The sequence below is a fragment of the Equus quagga genome, chromosome 8 (assembly GCF_021613505.1).
Source record: "Equus quagga isolate Etosha38 chromosome 8, UCLA_HA_Equagga_1.0, whole genome shotgun sequence".
Classification (NCBI taxonomy): domain Eukaryota; kingdom Metazoa; phylum Chordata; class Mammalia; order Perissodactyla; family Equidae; genus Equus; species Equus quagga.
The window spans coordinates 54,516,754-54,543,510 of NC_060274.1; the positions used below are offsets into that span (position 1 = coordinate 54,516,754).

Below are 26,757 nucleotides of genomic sequence, written 5' to 3' on the forward strand. Positions count from 1 at the left end.
CGGCTTTTTTTTTTTTTTTTTTTTTTGAGGAAGATTAGCCCTGAGCTCACTACTGCCAGTCTTCCTCTTTTTTGCTGAGGAAGCCTGGCCGTAACTAACATCCGGGCCCATCTTCCTCTACTTTATACATGGGACGCCTACCACAGCATGGCATGCCAACCGGTGCCAAATCCCCACCTGGGATTTGAACCGGCGAATCGCAGGCCGCCAAGAAGCGGAACATATGAACTTAACTGCTACGCCACAGGGCCGGCCCCTGAACAACTTTTAACAATGTTTATGGTCTATTTTTATTTTTTATTTTAAAATAGCTGAGTTACTACCAAAAGCTTCTCTTTACAAATGAGTTATAGAATATGCATGAGTACAAGTTGTCTTCAAATAAATCTACCTCTGGTTTAGCTTTCTTAAATGAGGAAGTTATTCTAAAATGGATAGATAACAACAAGGTAAATTAGAAGGTAAATTGAAATAAGAAAAAGAAAGCAAATGAAAAGACTTCACGTTTTCCAGGGTCTGGAAGAATCTTCTTGAATGTCCTAAACCAGAGAGAGCATCACAAAGGACATTTCACAGACATTCATCCTATATAAGAATCATTCATTTAATAGTTATTGAGGACCTATCATGTATTTATTAGCACTGTAGTGATAACATGGTGATCAAGACAGACATATTCCTGCCTTTACAGAACTTACATTATAATGGAGGACACAGTCTAGAAAACAGGCAATTTCAAGGGAGTAGTGTTTCAAGTGTGAGAGGAGAGTTTGAAACGGTATGTGCTTTCACATCATTTATGGTTATTATAAAAACTACTTTACATGAAACAGTAGGATTTCCCTCTTTTGCCCCAGCGCTCTGATTCTTTCTTAATAAATTTTTTAAAATTTAATAACTTTCCAAAACTTTATTACCACCTTATGTCTACCATCTAACATGTTAATCTTACTAGACATAGATACACACACACACACACACACGTGTATACATAAAACTACATCCTAAATATAAAGTATATGTAACCCTATATACAGTATATATAACCATATACATAGTAAAAGATTAACATGTTGCATAAAAGACATACAAATGCACATATATAGAGATTGTAGGGGAAGAAAAATAATATTCCCTTTATTCTTGGCTGAGAACCCCCTGTAATAGAAAGACAGCCTAACAGGAGAAAAATAAACAGAAGTTTAATAACATGTATACCTCTTGCATACTGTACACGGGAGACACTCAGGAAAACCGAGCAACTTCTCAAAATGGCCCAACCTATCACCTTAAATACCTTCTTCAGCTAAAAATGAAAGAAAGATTGGGGGGGGGGGCCAGTTATGAAAGGTTAACAGGAAAAGAGCGGTAAACAAGGCTATGGTTGTTACGCGGACTTAAACCAGTGCTCTTCTCCATTGTTAAGAGTTTAAGATTTAGTCACACTTTGCTTCCTGGTATGGAGAGGAAGACCTTTAAAACTGGAGATTTTCCTTATAAAGGTAAACTTCTCTTACAAAAAGTTAAATTCTACTAGGTTTTCAGAGTTTCTCCTGCGTCTGCTGTTTCTTAAAAATAACCAAGTCTAGATAATCCTTATGCCAAAGAGGCATATTTTGGGGTGACATATTCTGCAATCTTAAAATACAGAAGTGGCTCTTTCATGTTTAAGGAAGGAAGTAAGGGAGAGAGGGAGGGAAGCAAGAACAGAGGGAAGGAGGTGGGGAGGGGAGAGAGAATTCACATTACTTCCTTCTCAGTCCTCTCTGTAAAATGAAGAAATTGGACTAGACATTCTCTCACATGTTTTTATTCTGAAATATTATAAGTCTATGAAACAAACTAGACAAAAATTATTTTACTATTTATAATTTATTTTTAATTAAAGATATTTTCAAATAGATATCTTGAGACTGAGTTTATCAGGCTTACACTCTGATTATTTCCAAGGCTGGAATTAAGGCAAACAAACAAAACTCTTCAGGTATTAGTTCTGCTAAACAAGTTTTAACAAAATACACTATGTTGGGGGACTGGCTTGGTGGTATAGTGGTTAAGTACGTGCACTCTGCTTCGGTGGCCCAGGGTTAGTGGGTACGGATCCTGGGCATGGACTTACACATGGCTCATTAAGCCATGCTGTGGCAGCATCCCACATACAAAATAGAGGAAGACAGGCACAGATGTTTGCTCAGTGGCAATCTTCCTCAAGCAAAAAGAGGAAGATTGGCAACAGATGTTAGCTCAAGGCCAATCTTCCTCACCAAAAAAAAATAACAAAAAACCCCCAAAACACCATGTTGGAGAAATTGCAAAATTCTGTATTGGATATGCCAAATTCAATATATTTAGACTGTAAAATTGAGCTTTAGGAATACTATTTTCTGACCATGAACAGGGTGTGTGCTACTTTCAAACAGTACTTTTTGTTTTTAATATTCTTTTGAATGCAGATAATCTAAAGCCAAAATGAACTGACAGTAAGGAGGCAAAATAGAGTACTTGGACCATTTTCATAGCTTATTAATAGTACAGAAGGCCATAAAAAGCTCATCCTAGCACCTAACATATTTTTTTAAGAACCTGCTGCTATCTATGAGACTTACTTTAGATGTCTTTGATTGGAGAGAGAGATAATCATTCTAAGACTTCCTGATTCTAAGTAAAACTGAAAAAGAGTAGCTGGAGTATCTATTTCATCATTTATTTAAACAAAATAACAGTTTACTGATGCAATTATGATTCAACACCTTATTTTTGACCCTCTCAACTCTACATTGATTTTATCTTTTTCAGTTGCAATTAAAAATCAACAAAGTCTGACTGCTGTACTAGGTGTCAAGGAAAGTGAATACCAGACGTGGATAGACCTCTCTACCCTAAGGAGATGATAGTTTGCTAGGGATATAAAATGTATACATATAAAATAATTTTACATGAAAATGATTTATTATAAAATCTGAATTTTTGTGGCAGGGAAAATAAGTTATTGAACTTATTTATGTTTTCTGAATTGTTATCCTGAAGAAGAGGGTGATATTTTAATTAGCTTTGAAAAATGGACGGGATACTAAGAAATTTTTAAAAAGTAATAAAAAGATGAAAGAACTGTATTCATGATGAACAGCACAAGCAACACTGAACATTAAACTTATATGACAACAAAATAAGGATTCATTGTTTTATTTCACAAACTAAATACTTAGTTATGATTAACGTTGGCTTCTACTTCCAATTCCATAATATCTGCCTGAAAGTTGCCGTCTACACAAACTCTCCATCTTTTGCATCCAAAGATTATTTCAGGAACTTGAAATATTCAACTTCCTTTAGCAGGAAAAAATTCTTGAGGTAATCTATATCCTGCTGGAATCAAGTCTTAGACCTTATATGTGGGGAGATATTACTCATTCCATTGTGAATTTTGGAAATAATATACATTCGTTTCAAAAAGTATAACATCAATGAGAAAGTCTGAAGGTTAACACATCTAGGTTCTGAGAGGAATATAAAACAGTTCTAAGTCAGGCTGAGTGCAAAGTTCCCATCATAATAATAATGCTTTGTATATATAATAGGGCAAAATCATGAAATACAGTCATGCATGGCTTAATGACGGGAATACATTCTGAGAAATGCATCATTAGGCGATTTAGTCATTATGCGAACATCATAAAGTATATTCACACAAACCTAGATGGTATAGCCTACCACAGACCTAGGCTATATGATACCAATCTTATGAGACCACTATCCTATATGCCATCCGTTGATGACCTAAATGTCTTTTTATGGCCAATGACCCTATTAGTGTTCGTTGATTTGTTAAATAACAATAGTGTCAGGCACTGGGAGAGATTCTTTATTTATATTTTCTCATTTAATATTCCCTCTCAAGCATGCAATATGCATTCTCATGCATAATTTTGTATGCAAAGTTGTCATTTACTCCTTTCCAGTATGTAAGTATACCAAACCTGATACAGTTAAATAACCGAATTTTCCCAAATAATAAATTGTGACTCCAAAGTGCACTCCCTTTGCACCACAATATGGTGTGAATACTTCTGTGTGCAAAATCACAACTACGATGGAATAAAGCACATGATGAGATCATAAATTGCTTGTTAAGTGGATGATCAATTGCCTTATACTAGGGTTTACTGAAAAGAGCACCGGCAGAGTGCTCAAGACCAGGAGAGAGGTCAGCGTTAATAATTTATGTGTCTTTCCCATTTAAATAATAACTGAAAAGAGGAAAGTGAATGGCTCATTGAGGAGAGTCTATAGAGAGAAAAGAACAGAACTATGGGCAAAGTGGAATTAGCTGGAGGAAGAGAAAGGGGAGCCAGTGATGGAGCTAGAGAAGGGACAGTCAGATACAACTGAGGAAAAATAGGGGCCCCAAAATAAGAACCTGCATGACAGCCCTAGGATGTTCCCACTTCTCTAACTGTCTTCAATCCTGGCCTACGGACCTGGAGCAAGAGTTGTTACCTTGACCCAGATCACCCTTTTTCAGTGACCCTGGAATACCTGGATAATCCACTACTAATCTGGCTGGTCCCAAAGAATGACACCTAAGAGTAATCATTTGATAAAGAAATCCCCCCTGCCCCATCAAAATAGTTAGAAAGTAACATAAAATATCTCCTTTACTTAAAAATTCCATCAAGAGAGAAGCCAGGAAATCTATATTTACTCACTAATGTAACAAAAAAGATAGGAATAATAGTGAATTTATAAAAACAAAGCAAACTAAATTGACTCTTGGTTCTAGTCTTAAAATTGTTTCCTTCTCCTGATTTGCTCTAACAAAATTATCTTTAAGAACTAATGGAATAAAAAATGCCACATGCTACAGAGAATAATAAATGTCACATTTATTTATATGTATATATATATAAACCACTTTTTTCCCTGCATATGAAAAGATAAATGAAACACTTTATACCTATTTACATCTATCTATTTGCAACCATAGGAAAATATTTCATATTCCTAGGATGAATATTGTAGAATGATAGGCTTTATGATTATTTAGAAAATATTCAGAAATTATTTCAAGTAAATCTTATTTATCCTATCTCTACAACATTTCACTTTCTGTGAAACAGAAATAGGGTTTTATAAATTGTTAAGATAAGATATATAATCAATATAAGATATAAACTACTTATAAATTACTACTAATATAAGGTATATTGATGAACATTCACAAGCAGAAGTGACAATTACAGGAACAGACTAATCTGAAATAATACCAAAAAGGCATTCAAAAAGTATTTTCCCATAAAATAACTAAAACATTTTTCAGTTTCACTTCCACTTGCTCAGAAGATGACATGACCTTTAACTTCAACTCCTGGAAATCATCACTGATTACCATACTTGCTGCATCTATTAGTTATATTCCAGAGAACTGCCAACCATATGAGGCAGCCTGGAATAAAGACACCCTTTGGGTATTAGACTGCTTACGTCTAGATGCAGGAGTCACTGACTTATCTCTGGGCTTTTCCTAAACTTCCTCCTTGCAGGATGAGGGCTTAGCTTCACATAGCCAACTCGATCCCATAAGCACCGCATTGCAGGTTCCTGCAAGGTGCCCGAAAACTCAGAATTTAGGGAGTCAGGAACAAGTAGGGCTCTCTTAGTAGCTGGAAGCACAGGTAAGGCAAGTTCAGCACTGGCATGTGGTCTAGAAAAGGTCTAGTCCCTGGGCAGGAGACTACACTACAGGAGAATGTTGCTGGGCACATTTCCAGATCCTCAAGTGGTGGACAGTGAATTAGCTCACTTCATTTCTCTTCACTTCCTTATAAAGGGAACTAAACTGGAACATTCTGAAACTGCAGAATAGTGAAAGCATTTAAGGAGCGGGTCCAAGAGCAATACCTGGTTAGGAGAGGTACAGGGACAAGGTAGTGATCAAATACTGGAAGTAAGCTCTAAGCAAGAGGATCCAAATGACAGCAAGCGCATGTTGGAGGGCTAAAAAATATAGATGCATTAGGTAAGACAAAAAAGAGAGGCTGTTGAACAAACCTGTACTACCTATTTGAAGATGGACCTCTTCAGCAAGGAACTACGTTATGTTGAAAATCAACAACTAGGGGCTGGCCCCGTGGCCGAGTGGTTAAGTTCACGTGCTCCGCCTTCGGTGGCCCAGGGTTTCACCGATTCAGATCCTGGACGCAGACATGGCACTGCTCATCAGGCCACATTGAGGCAGGGTCTCACATGCTACACCTAGCAGGACCCACAACTAAAAGTATACAACTATGTACTGGGGGGACTAGGGGAGAAAAAGCACGGGGGAAAAAAAGATTGGCAACATTATTAGCTCAGGTGCCAATCTTAAAAAAAAAAATCAAGGACTAGACAGCTATAAGAAAATGGTGGGAAGCTAAGAAATAAGCCTGGAAATTTAGGTGGGGCACATATTTAGCCTCTATAACTAGCTGCCTCTTCTTGGCAACCAGCATTGAAGAGTTCCTTGCGGGATTCTTCCTCACAACCCTGTATCACGGCCTGTTGCAATGTGCCCCCATATTATGTCTCTTTAAACACACTTCTGTGCAAAAGAGGATGTGGGAATAGTCAATCCTAAAATGTCATTCTCTTATCCAGGAATATAACTGAGGGAGGTCACCAAAGGACTGTTCTTTCAGTGAGGTGAATGGAACTCAGCAGACACAGAATAAGAAGACAGCAGAACAGTGTGTAGACAGCGTGAACATCTGATCTATGTGCAATATGCATAATCTATGTAAGGATAAAGAAAAGATAGCACTTACACAGATATTGCAATATGCCACAGAGCATTTGATTTTCCTAAATTAACCCATTTATTCCTCACAGTAATCATATGAGGTTAGTACTTTCCTGAACTTCCAGTTAAAAGATGGGAAACAGATGTAGAAAAGAGGAGTAACTTGTTTGAATCACACAGCTATGAGGTGACAGCTCGGATCTGAACCCAGGCTGTCTGCTTAAATAGGGCATAGTCTTAACCACTGTACCATATTCCCTCCCACACTTTAAAGTCCCAGTTTAAAATTAAACTAATCAAAGACTCTGAAAATTTCAGTTATAATAATCCTTTATGAGTACTGAACAATGAAGACTAATCCGCAGGTGGTGTAGTGGTGTGGTGAAATAACGGGACCCGAGAGAAGACAGGGTTGGAGATAATACTCTGGGCATAACTACCACATAGTTAAAAATAGAAGTTAGGGAAGAAGATGATATAATTAAAGACAAGACTATAGAGAGAAAAGACTAAGACTATGAGTAGGACCTTTATTTATTGGATTTAATATCATAAAGAGATTTGATTTGACACATGATGACACTGAATTCTTTTATAATTGTCTGCTTTAAGATAAAGGTCATATTTTTTCATCTGTATTTCATCAATGACTCTTATAGTGCCCAGCACATAGCAGGCACTCAATAAATATTTCTTGAATTAAAAGATGGAAAGGGAATTAGAGATAGGAAGGCATCAAGAGTAATATGAATACGTGTGAAATAACCTTTGTGATGAAGGAATATATGTGTGAAATAAACTTTTTGATGAATTACATATCTAAAGTAGTCACAAGAGGAAAAAGCAGAGGTAATGGATTCTAAATGGATTAATTTCAATTCAAGCATTACAGATTGTCTACCTACTATGCAGAAGACTTGGTGATGTGCTATGGGAATATAAAGAAATGTCGAAGTAACAACCACTTAGTCTTCATCTTTGAGAAACTTAATCTTGTGATACTAGAAGACAGAAGGTAAAAGTTATTGGGGACTGAAAAAGACCTTAAGGACTGGTGGGTAGAATTTGAATGAAAAGCACTTTTCCAGGCAAGATTTAGTGGATATGTGACAGTGGCAAGGAGAGTGGGCATCACTTAAGGGCCAGGAGAGGTGGTGGCAGTAAAAGACAAAACTACTCCAAGCGAAAGGAGAAATCAGGACAGCCAAAGGCCCCTGAGGAAAGAGTACAGAGACTGTAGGACCTCATTGTTGATGCTGGTTTGTCCTGTTAATTGATTTGAGGAATTGACAAAACTTTTTATTTTTGCTCATCCTCATACATTATCTACTTAAAGCACAAATACCTTTCAACACTCTTTGCTCACAATAAAGGAAAAAAGGGCAACTCTAAATCTTTATTTTTCATTATCAGATATAACCAAGTGTTACAAATATATAAAAAGGACGATTGTTGGCTGTCATGGAGCTGATGGTAGTGTGATTGATAAATATTAGGGGAAAACAGATCTGAATACAATTGGTATTTTTAATAAATTTCAAGTGAAAGTGCACAGGATATGAAGTAACTACTCACTGTACTCTAATAACTTTTGAAATATGCATCAAAAGTACTATTTCCTGGAGTATGAAAAGGCCTATGTAAGAGTGACACAACAGAAGATGAGTTCTAAACAATCAACATGCAGAGACTGAGGGTAGGGTGGGCGAAGAATCCGTAGCATCTTCGCCCAGCTCTCTGAAGGGTTTATTGAGTGCACATGTGTAAGCACAGCATTCCTTCACTATGCAAGTTACTCCTGCCAAACACTTGCCCTTTTAAAAACCTGAACAATGAACACACTCTGCCAAACCTCATCACAGTATAGTCTAAGACAACAATCCCCACGGCTCTGTGAAATATGAATCAAGCCAAAGGAAGGGAAATGTTCTTCTCTCATCTGTATATCCAGTACCAATGCTTTTGAACAGCTACTTTACAGGTAGATAAAAGTCTTAACTTCAAAACTTGACAGAATTTCTTGATTTGTATTAACTTCCCATTTTAAAATGATAAATAACTCATCTTACACTATTTCATCATGCAAGTACTTCTGCAGACAAAATAGTGTGGCTACTTTAACCTTCTACCAACCCTCTCAGAGAGCAACTTACAACACACTAATTCGATCATGATCCGGTAACATATGAAGCTATAAAACAGAAGCTGGTGTGGTCAGAAGAGCACATTTTGAGTCAGAATATATGTCAAGGATAAAATTAGTAAGTAGGCAATCGCACTATTATTCAAAAAATTTTCCTCTACTACAGAGTCAAACCTCAAAGTTGATAATATTTAAGCTATTTTTATTTACAAAGACATTTTTAAAAGATAGTACTCTAGTTATAATTATGTATTCCCAGGCCATCAATTACTTGAAAATGTATTGATAGGAAGTAAGAAAAGGAAACATGTTAGTCTATGCAAAAATATGAATTGGACATATCTCTATTATGCAAACTAGGTATGCATTTTATGAGGTTTTGGTCAGAATGTTACATTTCTTCATTCCTCTTTTTGACTGAGTTAAATTACCATAGGCAGGATCTCTTTTAAAAAAATTATTCAATTCTCTTGTGTAACAAAAATGAAATGCCCTGAATCTAAGATTCCAGTGAGAGCCCAGAGCTTATTAGTCATATTGATCTGAGTTGTTTTCAGACACTTTCATTATTTTAGGAAAAGCAGTGAAGTATAATTCAAAAAGAAGCCCTTTAGTCACATATTCTGGAATAGGGTTCCATGACCTTTCCCAAACAAGCTCTTGAAATGTGCTTTTAGGCTATGACTCATACAAACTAAAAAGAGGGGAAAAAAGGCATGGGTAAACTTTCCAACAACTGCCACAGTGAAATACAAATTCAGTAGAAACTGTAGCTAACTGTAAAGCAGAGAGTCAGGTAGTTGTTAAATAATTATAAATATGAGGGTAACAATCAAAAATAAGACATCAGCATGAATAAAAGCTTAGATAAGAAAAGCAAAATGACAGGACTTTTGGTCCAACTGTAAGGAGAGCTTACTAAAAGAGAATAAAACTCAAATTTTACAAAATATGTAACAATTTGGGGAGCCGGCCCAGGTGCACAGTGGTTAAGTTCACATGCTGTGCTTTGGCAGCCTGGGGTTCACCAGTTCAGATCCCGGGCAGGGACCTACACACCACTTATCTAGCCACGCTGTGGCAGGTGTCCCACATGTGAAGTAGAGGAAGATGTGCACACTCAGGGCTAATCTTCCTCAAGAAAAAAAAGTAACAATTTGGAACACAGGGAAGAAAAGAAATAATGTGATTTATATAGACAGAGAAAGTATCTATAGAAAGTGAGGGAAAGCACTGAAAAACACACACACACACAAACACACACACAGGTAGAAAGGGAAATGGCAGCCCCTATTTCCTGCCCACTCTACACTGGCTGGAACACACACATAAGTTTCAGCTTCCAGGAGTGTTTTGGGACATAGAGGCCTCCTAGGTATATTTTTAACTTTCAAAATAGTAATGATATTTGTATTATACATAAATATACTTGATAGAGAATAATCTTTAACATACGTAACGTAGTAGATGTCCTTGAAATTCAAAGAGGGGGAAAAAGTAATAAATAGTCATCGAGCCATTTTGGCAAGAATTTTGGAAGCATAACCATCATCGAGAACTGAAGACATGTGGCACTGACGACAGATCTTGTCAATACCAATAAAATCCCAAAGACACAAGTAGGAAGAAAACTGCCTTTTCTTTTAATATTTAAGATTGATTTATAGAACATAACTAATACATAGGTTTCTTTGCAGGAGAACCTATAATAACAATCTGAAAATTTTTAGTAATCCAAATAATACATTATATTTCAAAAAATAAGTAATTATGAGAACTAATTCAAAATGTGTGTTTATTATGATAAGATCTACTATATTTAGCATCAACAGAAAAAAAATGGCAGAATAGTAGTACCTTGAACTAGAGAATTAAGTAAGCATTTAACTGAATGACATTAACCTTGCTAACCAGAGAATGGTTCACCTTTTATATAGTTTCTCATCATGGTTAATCTATATGCTTTCAAACATAAGTTTTAAAAATAGACTTTTCTTAGAAGAGTTTAGATTTACAAAAACATTGAGGAGATAGTACAGAGAGCTCCTCTATAACCCACACCCAGTCTCCCCTATTATTTTTACATCTTATATTAGTATGGACATTTATTTCAATTAATGCACCAATATTTATACATTATTATTAACTAAAGTCCATAGTTTATTCTGATTTCCTTAGTGTTTACCTAATTTTCTTTCTCTTCTCATGGATCCCATTCAAGATACCACATTACACCTAGTCTGTCTCTCTTGCCTGTGACAGTTTCTCAGACTTTCCTTGGTTTTGATGATCTTGAGAGGTTTGAGGAGTAGTGGTCACGTATATTGTAAATTGCTCCTCTATTGGAATTTGTCTGATATGTTCTCATGCTTATACTGGGGTTATGGGTTTTGGGGACAGAGACTGCAGGGGTAAAGTGTCATTTTCATCCCATCATATCAAAAGCATATACTATCAACACACTTTATGACTGCTGATGTTGCCCTTGATCACCTGGCTGAGACAGTATTTGCTAGGCTTGTCCACTGTAAAGTACTCTTTTTTCCCCACTTTTCATACCATACTCCTTGGAGGAAGTGACTACGCTCAGCTAACACTTTAGAAATAGAGAGTTATGCTCCCCTTCCTTGAGAGCAAAGCATCTAGATAAATCATTTGAAATTCTACTGCATGGGGGATTTGTCTCTTTTTCTTCCATTTATTAATTTATTTCTATTAGCATGGTCTCAAGGATATTTATTTTATACTTTGGCTTATAATCAATACTTTATTTTTTTTGCTCAAATTGTTCCAGCTTTGGCCACTGGGGGTTCTTTCAATTGGCTCCTGTGTCTCTTTGACATACCCCTATCATTGTGTGTATGTGGTGTGGTGTATGTGTGATTTTTGAGCACTTCTTTATGTTTTGGCATACAAGATGCTCCAGGCTCACACTGTATATTTCCTGCCACAGTCCTATAATCAGCTGTTTCTCCAAGGATCCTTTTATTGGAGAACAGTAGTAGAAAAAATCTAGGCACTTGGTGTCACATACAAAATTTATTTTTAAAATAAATTTCGTGTTTAAGATAAGAATTAACATCTATCTTTGAGTGTAGTAGATTAATGAATAAATTTTTTACTAATACTTCTCTACTTTATGCTTATCTGCACTTTTTAGTTTTTCAGTAATGATCACGAACTATATTGTAATGAAATTACTATAATAATAAAAGATCTACAAAAAACATATGCCCCATTTCAAAAAGAAAATTCAAATTAGTATCAATTTCTACTGACCAAGTATTTAGTATTACAAGTAAACAGAGAATTCTGAGAGTTCTAAATACCTATCTTTGAAATGAAGTGTTATATTTCAAAATTGAAAGTGTTCCTCAAAATAAGAATAGTGTTCATTTTTTTTGCCTTAGAAAGCACTTCTTTCTTTCACAGTATAATCATTCCTAATATGATATTCATCTGAAAGCATCAACAATAACAAATACCAAAACCCAAGAATGCCTGAATTTCACATGTATGGACTGGTCTTTATGATAGGAATAAAAAACAAAAACGGAGAGTTAAAAGCCTAACACTGATTTTATACATCTCATCAAAGAAAACCAGATTATTTAGACACAATTTGAAGTCGTGACATCATTAGGCATGAGTCCAGCTGTCAAACGTGAAAAAAAGGTTTCTATGGGACTATTTAAGCAATTTAAGAGGGTACTATTTTTTTTCTGGACATTGTTTTTAGGCAGTTCATACATACTGATAATAAACGTACGGATTATGCTACTTCTCTGTCTCTTCACTAAGGCAACCCCAGATAATATCTCTACTGAGCAATTTTGTTAGTCCAATTTCTGCTAATGTGATATACTTGAAAGTATACATGTTTAACACAGTTATTAGGTACAGTTAAGTAGGCTCAATTCTGGACCAAATATGACACAGTAATCCTAAAAGTTGATTAAGATATACAAAAGATAGACTAAAGAAGAAACCTAGTAAAATATATAATTAACATAGGAAAAATAAATGGGACATTTATCTAATAGTAGATTAATGTCAGCTTTATATACTGATACCATTTTATTTTCCATGAAAGTAACAGTACTGTACTATGTTTCTTTTAAGATACTCAGTAATTGAGACTTTCCTGCTTATTCAATTGACTTTGCTGTTAGTAGTAATAGTCCCATTTCACAACACTTAATTCTATTTAATTAGAAAAACACAGCAAAATGTTTCCATTTCTCCTGTGATTTGCTAGTAAAACTCACTAACAGAACACATTATTAACCACCAGTTTTAAAAACAAAATGTTGAAGTTATTCTGTTAAATACCCAATAGAAGAAACAGGGACGTGAAGTATGTCATTCCTAATCTCTGAAGCAGAAGGTATCACATCTTTAAAGGGATGACAGATGCACATTCAGAGAGGCAGAGACTCTTCTAGGAGCCTTTGGGCAGTAAATCTCAATTTCTTGTATACCCTACTATGGGAGGGTAATATCTGTAGTTTATTGAGCTTTCTAAAAGAATGAACAAACTGTCTAAATTTACCAGTAAAAGATTAGAAAGCTGGTTAAAGATATCCTGGTTCATGACTGTTAGAAATTATTAAATATTGTTAATTAACATGGAGACAAATGATCAAATATTAACAAAGATTAAAAATCATCAAAATCATTTAAAATCTAAGTATGAATAGTATACTTCATTATATATTCCAGTGATTTGAAGCACTTAACTTTTTAATGTTATATTTGTTTGTCTAATAATTGAAGTGTATCTCATTATTATTACTTAAATTTCAAAATAATCTCAAAGGTGTTTCAGTTGCTTCTCAGTGTATTTCTAGTTTATAGTCAATTTTGCTTTTTCTGTATCTTCTTTCTAATTATTATTTAGGTATTTAAAGTTAAGGTGAACTAACCTGGACATGGATGATGTAATTGATCAACTGGGTCTTTCTAAAAGACACAAAAAATTTAAAAATAAAATAATAACTTTGTAGCATGCAACTTTTTACTAACTATTCTTATATACCCTATTTCACATGATCATTACGCCACTCTTGGATGTTATGTATTACGATAAAACCCTGAGCATCTCACCACTGTTTTCTACGAAAAGGTTAAACTCAGAAATAAGAGAAAACTCTCCTTCCTAAAATCTCAGAGAAAGTAAAGCATAAAATCTTTTCTAGGCAATGAAGAGATTCAAAATCACTCTATTAACTGCTTAATTAATCAGACTTCAATATGTGCTAAGTATCTAGAATATGTTTAGCACTGTACTAACCTGAAGGTATAAAAAGTTAGAAAAGACAAATTCCTTTCTTCAAGGTTTTTATGATCTCGTCAGGAATCATAAACAATGACAAAAGTAAAGAAGAAAACAAATAACTGAAAACTTAGAATATTAGATTGAAAGGCATGATGAAGACGTAAAAATAAAAAGGGATTTTGGCCAACATTTCTTAGAGCAAGGGAGTATTTTTTCACCAAGTTTTGAGATAGGAAGGAATGTGATAAGTTTTGTCCATGGTCAATCAATATTATTATTGTTATTATCACTTATTTCACAAATGTGAATATTTCTTTTTCCTTTCAGGGAATATGTTATTGAGTGTTGAAATACTTACCACTTAACTTGTGTACTCCATATAGCTCCAGATATTTACAGAAAGAATAACAACTTTTCCAAATGGAGCTTTGGTTAATCTTATTTATTTTATTTTTGGGAGAGGAAGATTGGCCCTGAGCTAACATCTGTTACCAATCTTCTTCTTTTTGCTTGAGGAAGATGGTCCCTGAGCTAACATCTGTGCCAATCTTACTCCATTTTGTATACGGGACACAGCCACAGCATGGCTTCATGATTTGTGCATAGGTCTGCACCCAGATCCGAACCCGCAAACCCCAGGCCATTGAAGCGGAGTGCACGAATTTAACCATTATGCCACCGGGCCGGCCCTAAATATAGAATAATAACTTTTCAAAATAGAGCTACAGTTACTCTTGTTTTTTAAATAAATCATTTGTTAATTGACAAGAACGCTTCCCAAGGAACATATGTCATCAAAGCATTATCTCCCAGACAGAAAGGTAAAGTTCAGAGTCACATTTGTTTTTCCCAAAATAACGAAGCTATGACAAACAATCTGAAGATATATTAATGCTCATTAAACCAGCACCAAATGGAATGTTTTCCCCTTGAGACTGGGAAGTTGATATTCCAAATGTTTAATAAAAATGGGGAGGATTTAACCTAAGAACTCTGTAAAAGCAGTCAACACAAGCTGGGCCACAGAGATACCTGCCAATTCCAAAAGACATCTTCAGAAACACTTTCAGGTCTGTGATAAACCTTTTGGTAGTTCACAAATGCCCATGCAATGGAAAGAGAACATTGTATGAAGAATAAGAACTAAGCACCATGAAACGTCCTGTCTTAATTTAACTCCAACCCCAAACAATGTATTTCCTAGATTTGGAAAAGAAAAGATGTGAGAGTAACCCAGCTCAGTGACTCAAGTTGAAACCTATACCCTATCATTGAAACAGTACATGTGCTTCCTCTGCCTTTGTAATTGTTTATATTCCTGACCTTCTCTGCCACCAAAAATAATTCCCAGTCCCACCCTTACCAACCCTCTCCACACACACAAAAAGAGATTAAATATTCAGTTTATCTTTGCGCATTTTTCCTATGAAAAACTATAAATCAAAATTCATTAAAGGCAATTCTATAAGAAGGCAAAAGAAAAGCCACATAATAATTTATCTCCTTTTTACCCTTCGTTTCTGCTCATGTTGATTATAGTTTGCTGATAATTCCAAAACACTCTGCATTGCCCCATTTTTTCTTGGTCTCCCTTCTCAGAGAGACAGCAGGAAGGTAATAGGAGTCAAATCATTACTCCTGCTAAGGGAATGGGCAACAGAGTCTTATAAAGGTAAACCAGTGGTGCTGAAATATGAAATAATTTTTTAGGTATTCAGGTCATGAAAGCAGTAAGTAGACTAAGGGAAACGTTACTAATCTCAGGAAATTTTCTCAACACAGCCATGGGGTTACCATTTGACAAAATATGTTTCTTTTGTTTTCATTTTTCCTTTAGAAACATTATTAAAGCCACTAATAATTCCTATATGGTGGTACAATAAGAACTGTATAGATTATTAATATCATGTACATATGACTCATGGCCTACAGACTTGCTGGCACAGATACATCCTCAACCATGGATCCCGTTTAAATTTGTGAGTGTTCTTCCCCTACAAATTATAATATACAGATACAGCGTCAACCTGATCTTATAAAGGTCATCCCCTTAAGTGAGGTCATGGAAAGTGGCCTGAAGTCCCTGAAAGGTGATCCACATCCAGGTAAAACAGTTCTAGTCTCGGCTTTGCCCCTCACTAGCTTGTATTTGGACACATCAATTCACACTTTTACATCTCATTCTCATCTCTAAAATGAGAAGAACTGCTTTGTCCACTCCCCTAACCATCAATACTATTTTTAAAAATTATAATTCTTGGTTAAGATTGCAAGGGCCAGAGCAGGACACCACCCATTTCTAACTCTGTCTCTCTGCCTTTTTTCCATCCACAAAAAAGGAATGACACTTTGTGTAGTATTGTTGGGCATGTTAATGGTGATAACGTACAAAGCACATGCAATGCAATAACTGTTAGATAAATATCCCTTCCCTTCTCCACCAATTTTCCATTTCATAAATGGGCAAATTCCATTTGAAATGTTGGCAGTCCAGATCAGCACCGTCTTGTTGTCTCTAGGCTACCTCTTGACCCTGTTCTTATCTCTTCCCACATCACCTTCCTGTATTTCCTGGCCTTTCTCTTCCAAGGACCAAGGTCTTTTCCCATCTCCCTGACCTGGACCATCACTTTGTAGTCTGTTAGCAGTGGCTTCTCTGGCCAGCTTTAGCTCATCAGGCAAGCCTCAGCGACTCCAAGGCTGGACAGAGTTAAAGCAATTTCTGGCTGGTGCTGCTCACTTCCAATCCCGACTCTTCCCGCTCATCCTCCTAGCTGTCTGGCCTCGGAGCTGCGGGAGAAGCGAAGGCATCACTGGAGTGATGACATGTGGCTCTCTCCTTTCCCCAGCCTTCATATTTTTCTTTCCACGTGCGGAACCCAGAAAGCTCTGACCACACTTGCCCTGGCGGTTGCCATGGTTACACAATAGCCGCATCAGACCCAGAAGGGGTCTCATGTCCTTTCCTCTACCTCCCTCTCAACGCTTTCCTGCCCGTTAGGGAACCCCCCCCCACCCACCCCCCACAGACACACGCATAGTCACAGAAGAACCCTTTCCAGCTAAACTTGAGACTTAAAGTAACCCTCTGGGAGAAGTTTGGGTGGAAAACGAAGAGTCCTCGTGGGGACGCCTCCCTTTTATTACGGGTTCCCTCGGGGCTAAATGGCGGCAAGTCCGCCTATCTAGCTCGGGTCTCCCTGGCGAGGCACCCGGGACCTCCCGGTCGCAGTGGCGGGGCGCGCGCCGCCATCCAGGGCTCTCGACTCCAGGCTGCAGCGAGACGCGGCGGCTCGGCCTCCAGCCAAGTCCCCTCCGCGCGCTGGGACCGAGGCAGAGCACCTCAGTCCCCGAAGCCGAGCACAAGTCCGGAGAGCTGGAGAAGTGGCCAGGGTGGCCCGCGGCGGCAGCGGGCCGGAAGGGAACACCCGAGGGTCCAATTCCCAGGGGGATCGAATCCAGGCTTTTCCCGAGCGAGCCAAACCCAGGCTGCCAAGGGATGCCCCGCTCGGGCAGCGCGCGTTTGCAGGCACCGCGCTTCCCTGCCAGCCAACGCTGGGCTGCCGTCCGACGCCAACTTTCCCCTCCGGCTCAGGAAAGAAGGACGCACGCCGCGTGCAGCCGGAGCGCGGCGATTCCCGCCCCAAGCAAAAGGCGTCGCCCGTGCCTCCCCAAAAGCACCACAACCAAACTAGCACTATGGTCTCCCCGTGCCCTTCCCCGGCCCACCCGGAAAGGGGCGAGCGAGGGCGCAGATGCCGTCGGTCGGGTCCTCCGCAGACGGCCTGTACCGAGACGTCGCCGAGTGAACCTGCAGCCGGCGGAAGCCGGGGGGCTAGTGCAAACGCGCTCCCCGCCGCCTCCGCTGCGCCGGCGCGAAGGCGAGGGCGAGCGAAGTTCCTGGGCGCGCGAGGAGGCAAACCGCGCTGGCCGGCCGCCGGGCTCGGGCGGGGGCGGCGAGGGGTGGGAGCGCGCCCGGCCGCCACGCTGGCCCGGCGCCGCATGCCCGGCCCGCCGCCCCTCGGCGCACCGACCCCGCCTGGGCCCCGGCGCGGCCCCTCCGTCAGCTCCAGGGCGCTTTCTCCGTCCCAGGACGATTCCTTATCTCCCAGCCGCTCCGCATCCTCACTTCGGACCCACAGCCACCCCTAAATTCCGTCACCTCTGCTTACCACCGCGGTCCCCAGCGCGCCCTCCCACTGGAATAGCAGGTGACCTGAAACCAGCCTTACCTGCCGCGAACTCCTCACTCCCGCTCTCTCTGCCTGCTGTCCCTTCAGGGCGAGAGGAAGGGGATGCGGGCTGGGGGCGTGCGAGCAGCGACCCGGGCGCCGGCAAGACTCCTCGGAGCCGCTGCGCTGCCTGAGCCGGAGCCGCCGGCGGCCCTGGCGGAGAGCGGAGGCTGCGCCGCCGAGGCCGGCCTGGAGGCAGGGGGCGCTGCGGGCCCCGAGCGAGCGCCGCGCCGGCCAGGCGGCGCGCCAGGCACCAGCTGAGCTGCGGGAAGGCGAGGCTGGCGCGGAGAGACGCGCTCCAAGAGGGAGGGCGCCTTTTAAGTTTGTGGTGTGACCGCAGCAGCTGTCCGGGGAGAGACTCAGTCTTTCTAAAAAGGGGATGCTCCAAACGCCGGGGATTACCTCTCCCCTTCCGATCTCCACCCCCAGCCCTCGCCCCCCGCCGGCGCGCGCCAGCCCTCCCGGGCGTGCTTCTAGAAGGCCATCCGTGCTGGCGCGGCCACAGCGCAGATCACAGACAGCTCTGGGCGCGCCGAGGGGTGTTCCTCCGGACAAGGCACTTTGTCTGTAAAGAATCCTCTGCTGTTTGAGCCTGCGCCCGGATGACTTTAGGACCTGTTTATTCTGTACCATAAAGTCTCTAAGGACCTGCGGGAAAAAACTGGACAGTGTCTTACAAATTTTGAGCCACAGATAAAGTAGCTATATTCCAGTATGTAAAACCCCGGTCCACTGTGACTGGCCTTGAAAGAGCAGACAGGAGGATGAGCGACAGAGATCAGCCCTCCTTTAAGGGGCTGGCACCGAGGAAGGAGCAAACAGGGGAAAGAAAGAAAAAAATAACAAGGTGTAAGTCTTCTGTCCTCTTTACCTCATACCAGGCCAACAAGGATATGTCTTAGGAGGTTTCCTTTGTTGATGTGTACATACCTTGGTAATGCAACAGGAAACTTGGAAGTTTATGGGGACCAGAGTGGATCCACATTTTGAGGAGCCTGGAGCTTAGACAATTTGGAGATGGGATCCTCTTAAAGAAAATTATGCAGAAATAGCTTAATTTTACAGATTTTTACAGAAACATATGACCATGTGAATTCATTGTCGGGCTGCCCTCAGGGTCATGGAAAGGGCCTGTGCAAGTGATGAGTCCTGAAGCTTGGGCCTTATTAGCTGCATGGTAAATCCTTTTGTAATTGGAACTCTAGGTCTGTAGTCACACACCTTGCACTTATTAGTCCAAAACATAAAGCTGACTTGAGATGGAGTAGTAGAAAAAACGCAGCCCCGGGGTCCTGCATTTGTCAGCTTGATTTAAGAGCACAGCTTGTAAAGTCCCAGAGCTCCCTTGGCAAATGCGAAAGGGTGTTTTGGTTTGGGGGTAGTGAGCAGACAATGGCTACAATGGAAGAACTGCAAGTGGGGAGGAGACTCCTCATTCAGCCTCCCCTCAGCAGCAGAGAGCTGAAGGCCACGGAAACTAAATGAATCATTTTAAGTCACAGGTAGTTGGTGGCAGAGCCAGCCTCAGAAGGGACTCAAGTTCTCTAACTCTCACCAAGGTTCTTTCCTATATCTCATGCTGCCCCATCTCTGTGACTTTGGTTTTGACTGTCAACCAACCAAACTCATAATTTTCCTCTTTGGATACAAGAAAATTTAAGTCCCTATAGATTATTCGAACCTATAGCAACTTTTTTTTCCTGAATGCTTCATAGTTAATGTTCTACCACTGATTTTTTAATTAACTGTATCCTTGGTGTGCTTATTGCATTTTTCTGTATTTTTATATTGTTTTTATTTGTTTATGCCATTGCCTCTCAATCCAAACTGCAAGCTCAGTCTGAGGACAAAGTACCTCCTTTGTCTCCCACAGCATAGTTTAGCTTTTTGCATATGGTGCATTCATAATGAGTAGTTTTTGATCCTTAAAAACTCTCTATGAATTTTCTAATAATTTTGTCACTTTATTTATTTATTTTTTTTTTCTAATAATTTTGTCATTTTTTGGCCAGAATATTGTGTTTAACTAGCATTGTGGTTAACTCTGGATTTCCCCTTTTTCCTTCCTGTCTAAATTCTAGGTTAATATACTCAAACCAAATGATATCTCCCTCTTGCTATTTCAGCCTTTTCTACAAAACCCCTACAGAATTAATCACACCCTCCTGTTTTCCCAAAGCACTTTGATTTCACTATTATAAGGCCTTTTCATGTTATATCATAATTAGTTATGCATGTGTCTGCATCTCAAACAAGTGTGTTGGCTGTTTTGTGTCTTGTTGTCTCAGCCCCTAAAACAATGCCTGTAAATTTGTACTGAACTGATTTAGTTTGAAGTATCCTGACTTCAAATTCAGACTGCATTAACTAGGGCATCCTGAATATACCATGAGAAGACAGCATCTGGAAACTAGGCTCTGTGCTTTCCTTCCTTTTAATTACTCTGAACACACAGCAGGCAAAATCAGCTGCACAGCCCAAAGTTGTGATGAATGGCCTCGGCTGTGTCCACGGCTTCGCAATCCTCAAGGTACTTCTCTGAGTGTCTTGTATGTGGTAGGTGTTTAACAAATATTTGGGGGTTAAATGAGTTAATGAAAACAGTGGATATGATGATGATAATCAGTCACTTTATTTTCAGTCAATTTATTTCTGAATTTCTACTAACTATACAGGACCCCACCAGCATGGTTTTACAGTCCTCTCTAAGAGTCTGAGATTTACTGTCACCAGAAGCAATTTGGCAATACCCTATCTGGATTCTTGCAGTACCACCCAATGGGAAAAGTCTATTTTACATTAAATTTTGCTAAAATGTTAGGTGTATTATACAGTTTAGCTGATTTCCAAGAGTGACTATTCAAGATTCAACAAGTGATCCTTAATTGCACTGAAAGAGATGTGTATATCATCAGTTAGAACGACCTAATTGCTGCAGCTATGCCTGTTTCAGTCTGAGAGGGGAAAAAATAAGGAAAGAAAACAAAGTACTTTCCAGGTGCTTGGAAAATTGTTAAATAAGTAAGCTTGTCACGACTCTTCCTCTGTGACATACCACCCCTCACCCTTCGCCGTTGGAGCTCGCAGATTGAATCTGAGTAAGTGATTCTTACCGTATGGTAGTAGGTATTTGTTAGATAATGTGAAATACACTATTTCTCAAAGGTTTACATTTTGATACTGAATGAAGCCAAAAAATAAAGTTCTAATTGTAGAATTTCAGGAATCATCGATCTATGTTGGGAGCCAAAGAGGAAGGCAGCAGGGATAGGTAGAGGTAGAATAGGTGTATTCTAGGCTTCTCCAACTCCACATATAGCTGCTTCTGTCCAGAAGACAGGAGGAAGATAATTACTGGGTCTAGAATATAAATCTAGCAGGATCTCAGAGGATTTGGCTGCACTTTCAGCAGAAGTTACTAGCCTGTGGTTCTTTTCCAACAAAATCTATAGTCCTCGTTCTCTCTGTACAGTTTTCTATTCACAAAACAAAGACAAATTTGGTGAATTTGAAGGGAAATAGATAAAGACAAATTGCAAAGTTCTGTGCGAGAGACAAGGAAAATGGAGATAAAACCCAAGCCTTTCAGTGTCACTTCTATAAAACTAGTCATACTTTGGTCATACATAAAACCTCTCTGCCTTATAATAAGTACTACTTTATGAATGTGCTCCCACATCCTAACATATCAGTACTGACAGATAAGAAATGTGAGAAAACTGGAATATATGTTAGTTTATGTCTAATTGGAACCAGTGATGACATGAGTTGAAAGCAACTCACCCACCTCCTGATCTTCTGTCAGGTGTTTTCCCTTTATAAACTTCAGATATTTTTGTTTCACTCTGTTTCATTTGACTGTGGCAATCTACTCATCGCTGGATCATTAGTTACATATTAAGATCATTAGATCATATTTAGTGATGGAAAAGAACACAGTTTACTTTTATCTTTATTACGGTATTACTTATATATACATAGAACTCTCAAAAGTAAATGTATCCCTGAGTCTCATCATCAGATAAAGACGGAAGATCATTTATGGTTAGTTAATCAGAATGTAAAACTGTTAGAACTTTGCTTTATGTCCTTTAGTTTTAAACTCATAACACCATAAATAATCATAAACATTCAGAGTTAGGAGAGGCCTGGAGACCTTGTAGCTCCGATGTTATACATGAGGAAACCAATGCCAAGAAGAAGGAATGATCACCCAGCTCCTCTGACTCCAGCCTCACTGCCCTCCACAATACAGCACCCTGCCATAGAGACTTTCCTTGAAGCAAAAAGAAAAAAAGAAAAAAATCAGCTATTTTTCAAAACCTTTCCAAGCCAGAATCTTAAGGTTATATTTACTTAGCTGGGTTGGGGTGTGGTGAATAATTAAATTCAGCAGGAATGCACTTCAAAATAAAAATAAAAACACAGCCCAACCCCTTTGGCTCAAGTCCTGAGACCTCAGAAGAGAAAACCTCCTTGACTATGAACATTTGCTAGAGGTTAGAAAGCCTTTCTGTGCCTGATACAGGACTCCACATAGCCGTTGCAGAAATGGGGGTGGGTTTATAGTCAAATAAACGACTCTTTGTTTTTTAATTTTTAAAATTTTTAACAATGTTCTTACATCAACAAACATCCCCAAGGAAGGATTTTAGGAAAAATAAACAACTTTCATCATCATATAACTTACATCATATAAGAAAAAAAAGTCATCTTAAACTTTGCTTTTCTTAATAACTCACACCACCACCACTGCACCCTTAGAGCATACTTTAGATACAGTGTATTCTTCTAAGACAATGGGAGAGCAGGTGGGGGAGGAGGAGCGATTCTTATGATACCTAGTCAAGGCATGCCTTATTTGTATAAAAATGATGAAACCAAGAAAAATATGCCCTCTTGTGGTTTATTTGTTCTAGTTCACAAATTATCAACAGTTCTCTATTATTTCCTGAAACTCAAACATACCTATATTCCAAGTGGAATTAAACTATTTCTTTGTGCAATAACTGGAGAGAACAGGTCCATGCACACCGCAGGATGGCATTCCAAGACTTCTGCTTTGTTCAAGGTCATAAGCAGCTGCCTAGCCACAACAAAATCAGTATTCCTAAAAACGGGGAATATTTTCCAAAATAACCCACAGATTCTTACGGATATTATAAAAATGTCTTCCAAATAAATGCATTAGATAGAATTTCTTTCCTAAATAGGTTTGTTTTGGACAAACTTAAACCATCAGTTTCCACAAATAGGAGAAAATTCATGATATCCTTTCCTACTGTATTTGTGCCTCTATTTCTTTAACTGTGAGACAATGCTGATTTTTCCATTAAGAAAAGTAAAACATAAACCAATTAAGAGAAGACTGATTATCATTCTGTGTGTATTTTTTTTCTTCTTTCCCCCCGGTTTACACAGAAATGAGTATATAACAAATGTGTTACATCCTATGATTTGCGGATATAAGTAATTTCCTGATACCACAAAAAATGCCTACCGTGTTGTCCTAAAACAGCAAAGCGGAGATGGGTTTAGTGGGAAATGACCTCTGCTGATCTAGAGAATGACTTTCACATAACTGTGATTTAAATAACTTAGCAACTAAGTGAATGTCAAAGATTTAAAACAGGCCAGGTTGCTAACTCCTTAGTCAGCCCTATAATAATAATAATAATAATAATAATTATGATTAACATTATTATTATTTTACATGCAAAGAAACTTAAAGTTAAGTCACTTAAATCACATCTTTTCCATTTGACTGGATCTGCGTGTGTAGTGAGCGGGCCAGTGGGCCATTTCCTAACTTGCATCCTTTGTGTAGCAAGTTGCTGCTGAAATGGACCAAATTATGTTTTACTTATTGGAAAGAATAAGTACAACTTTCCAAAATTTAATACACAGAGTTCTTGTTTTTCTAAGTTATTGCTAAAATCAAATCCTGTTCTTTAAGTTTATCTCGTTCAGTGATCATTCTTACCTTTAAAGCACAGATATACTTTCATTAGAATTATCATTTGCAAAGAGCATTCATAAAACAGTTCAAGATGTTTAATTTTATTTGCTTTTAATTTAGTGAAAAATAATGAATCACTATAGTATACTATTAACAAATTGAATTCTCTTTCTTCTTGACATTTCAGTGAAATTTTCTTTTCCTGTGTAAAGCAAAGTTTTACTTTCCAAATTTTATTCACGTGTTTGCCAAAAAAGTGTCTACATTAAAAGTCTATGATAATACATTTATTTTAAAAATCATCTCTAATTTTATTATATTTAAAACTTCCAATTCAAAGAATGGAGCCAATTTTAAAACACAAAAGCATGGCCACTGAAATATTGTATTAAGAAATAAAATTAACATGTCACTAATTAAGAATAAAAGACAAGTCATTCATAATAATAAAAGTCAATATTTTAAGTTATGATGCTGTGGATAGCATGCCCAATGTTAAAAATGGTGATCTGCCAATATTAGCTATTAAGACATTATAAATTTAAGGTATTAAAACAGTGGGGTGCTGGTTAGTGAATAGATAACCAAATAAAACAAATTAGAAGTCCAGAAAACAGATTTAGATATATATTATAATCTACGTATATATTTGGAATTTTTCTGGCTCTAAAGTTGAGTGGACAATAAATGACTTCCTTTCTAAAAATTGCTTTTGTTGTGTAGCATTTGAAATACAATAAATACTATATACAAACACACACGTGCAATAAAATAGAATTCCCACTCAAGATATGGTACCCAACTTCAGAATTAGAACATTACAAGTATTTTTGAAATTATCTATGCATTCCTCCCTGATTCCATCCTTTTGCCTACCACACAGAAGTAAACAATATTCTAAATTTAGTGCTTATTTTCTCTTCTGTTTATCCCCACATAGGTATATGGCTCTAAACAATACATTGCATGATGTGTTATTAGCTTTTTATAAGTAGTATCAGCTTCATAAAAACAGTAATTTTCTGTGACTTTCTTTACTCAGCACTACAATTCATATTCCCTATTGTGTGTGCTATTGTTTTGTTTACTTTCATTGCTTTTAATTATATGATTGTATAAATATATCATGAGTTATCCATTATCAGATTGATGGTTGGTTGTTTCCAATATTTTGCTATTTCTAACCATGCTGCATAAACATGCTTGTATACGTCACCTTATTTTTGTTACCCAACTTAAAGTCTGTCTCAAGGCCTTTGTGAGCCGGTTATGATCACAGAAACCAGCCCAAGTGTGTCAAACCAAAGGATTTAATATAGGGAATTGGATGAAAAGATAGTGGAAGGAGCAAGGGGGGTGGGATCTGCAAGAGTGAAAGGAAAGGTAGAATGATACTCAGAGATTAGATGCTACTAATGCCCCAAGGCTAAAAGTCTCTAAATCCACCAGCTGCTGCACTGTTGGGCATGATGTTCCAGTACATATTGGATCTGTTAAGATGAGCTGCTTTGACCAGGACTGGACTTCTGAAAGGTGTTGTCTCTGCAGTGCTGGAGGTAGAAACACCTTGACCCTGTTATTTCTCAACCTGCAACTGCCAGAAACTGCCAGTACCTGCCTCATTCTGAGAGCCAGAAGCATAAAGCATTTCTGTTTCTCTTGCCTACTGATCTTCTGAAAATTTCTTCTCCTGACTGAATCTTACCAAGGGCCAGATGGCAAAGTAGTACAAAATGTAATTTTCAGATTCCTAGGGCCAGATAAAGTATAAAAGAGGTGATATTGGGTTCAGAGATAGGCAAATAAGCAACACAAGCCCTCATTTCTAACAGACAGCAGAAAATTTAACTTAGTTGTTCTCAGGTAAACAGCCAAGTAGTGATTTCTCAGTCATTTCAAACTTTAATAACATTCAAATCCAGAGTTCTTCTTTACTTTCTCTCAATGATAGTATTTAAATTCTAAGGGGGCGTAAATAAATCCAAGAGTTGAAAAAAGGCGTACTAATTTGCTAGGACCACCATAACAAGCACCATAGCCTGGGTGGCTTAAACAACAGAAATTTATTTTCTCATAGGTCCGGAGGTTAGAAGTTTGAGATCAATGTGTTGGCAGCATTGGCTTCTTCTAAGGCCTCTCTCCTTGTCTTCTTGGCTTAGAGATAGCCATCTTCTTGCAGTGTCTTCACATGGTCTTTCTTCTGTGTGTATGTCCTATCTCCTCTTCTTATAAGGCATCTGTCATATTGGATTAGGACCCACCCACATGACCTCATTTTACCTTAGTTACTTCTTCGAAGGCACTATCTTCAAATACAGTCACAATCTGAGGTACTAGGAGTTAGGATCTTGTCATATGAATTTTGAGGGA

The 26,757-nt window shown here is 38.5% G+C and overlaps 1 protein-coding gene across 3 annotated transcripts in view; it reads right to left on the reverse strand.

Annotated features, from left to right (window-relative positions):
* SEMA3D (semaphorin 3D) overlaps positions 1-18,817 on the reverse strand; it is a 185,788-nt gene extending 166,971 nt beyond the window's left edge. For all 3 annotated transcript variants that reach the window (XM_046670512.1, XM_046670511.1, XM_046670513.1), the window contains exon 1: positions 18,429-18,817. The gene's annotated coding sequence lies outside the window, so the exon portion shown is untranslated. The remainder of the gene's footprint in view (positions 1-18,428) is intronic.
* Between the last annotated feature and the right edge of the window lie 7,940 nt (positions 18,818-26,757).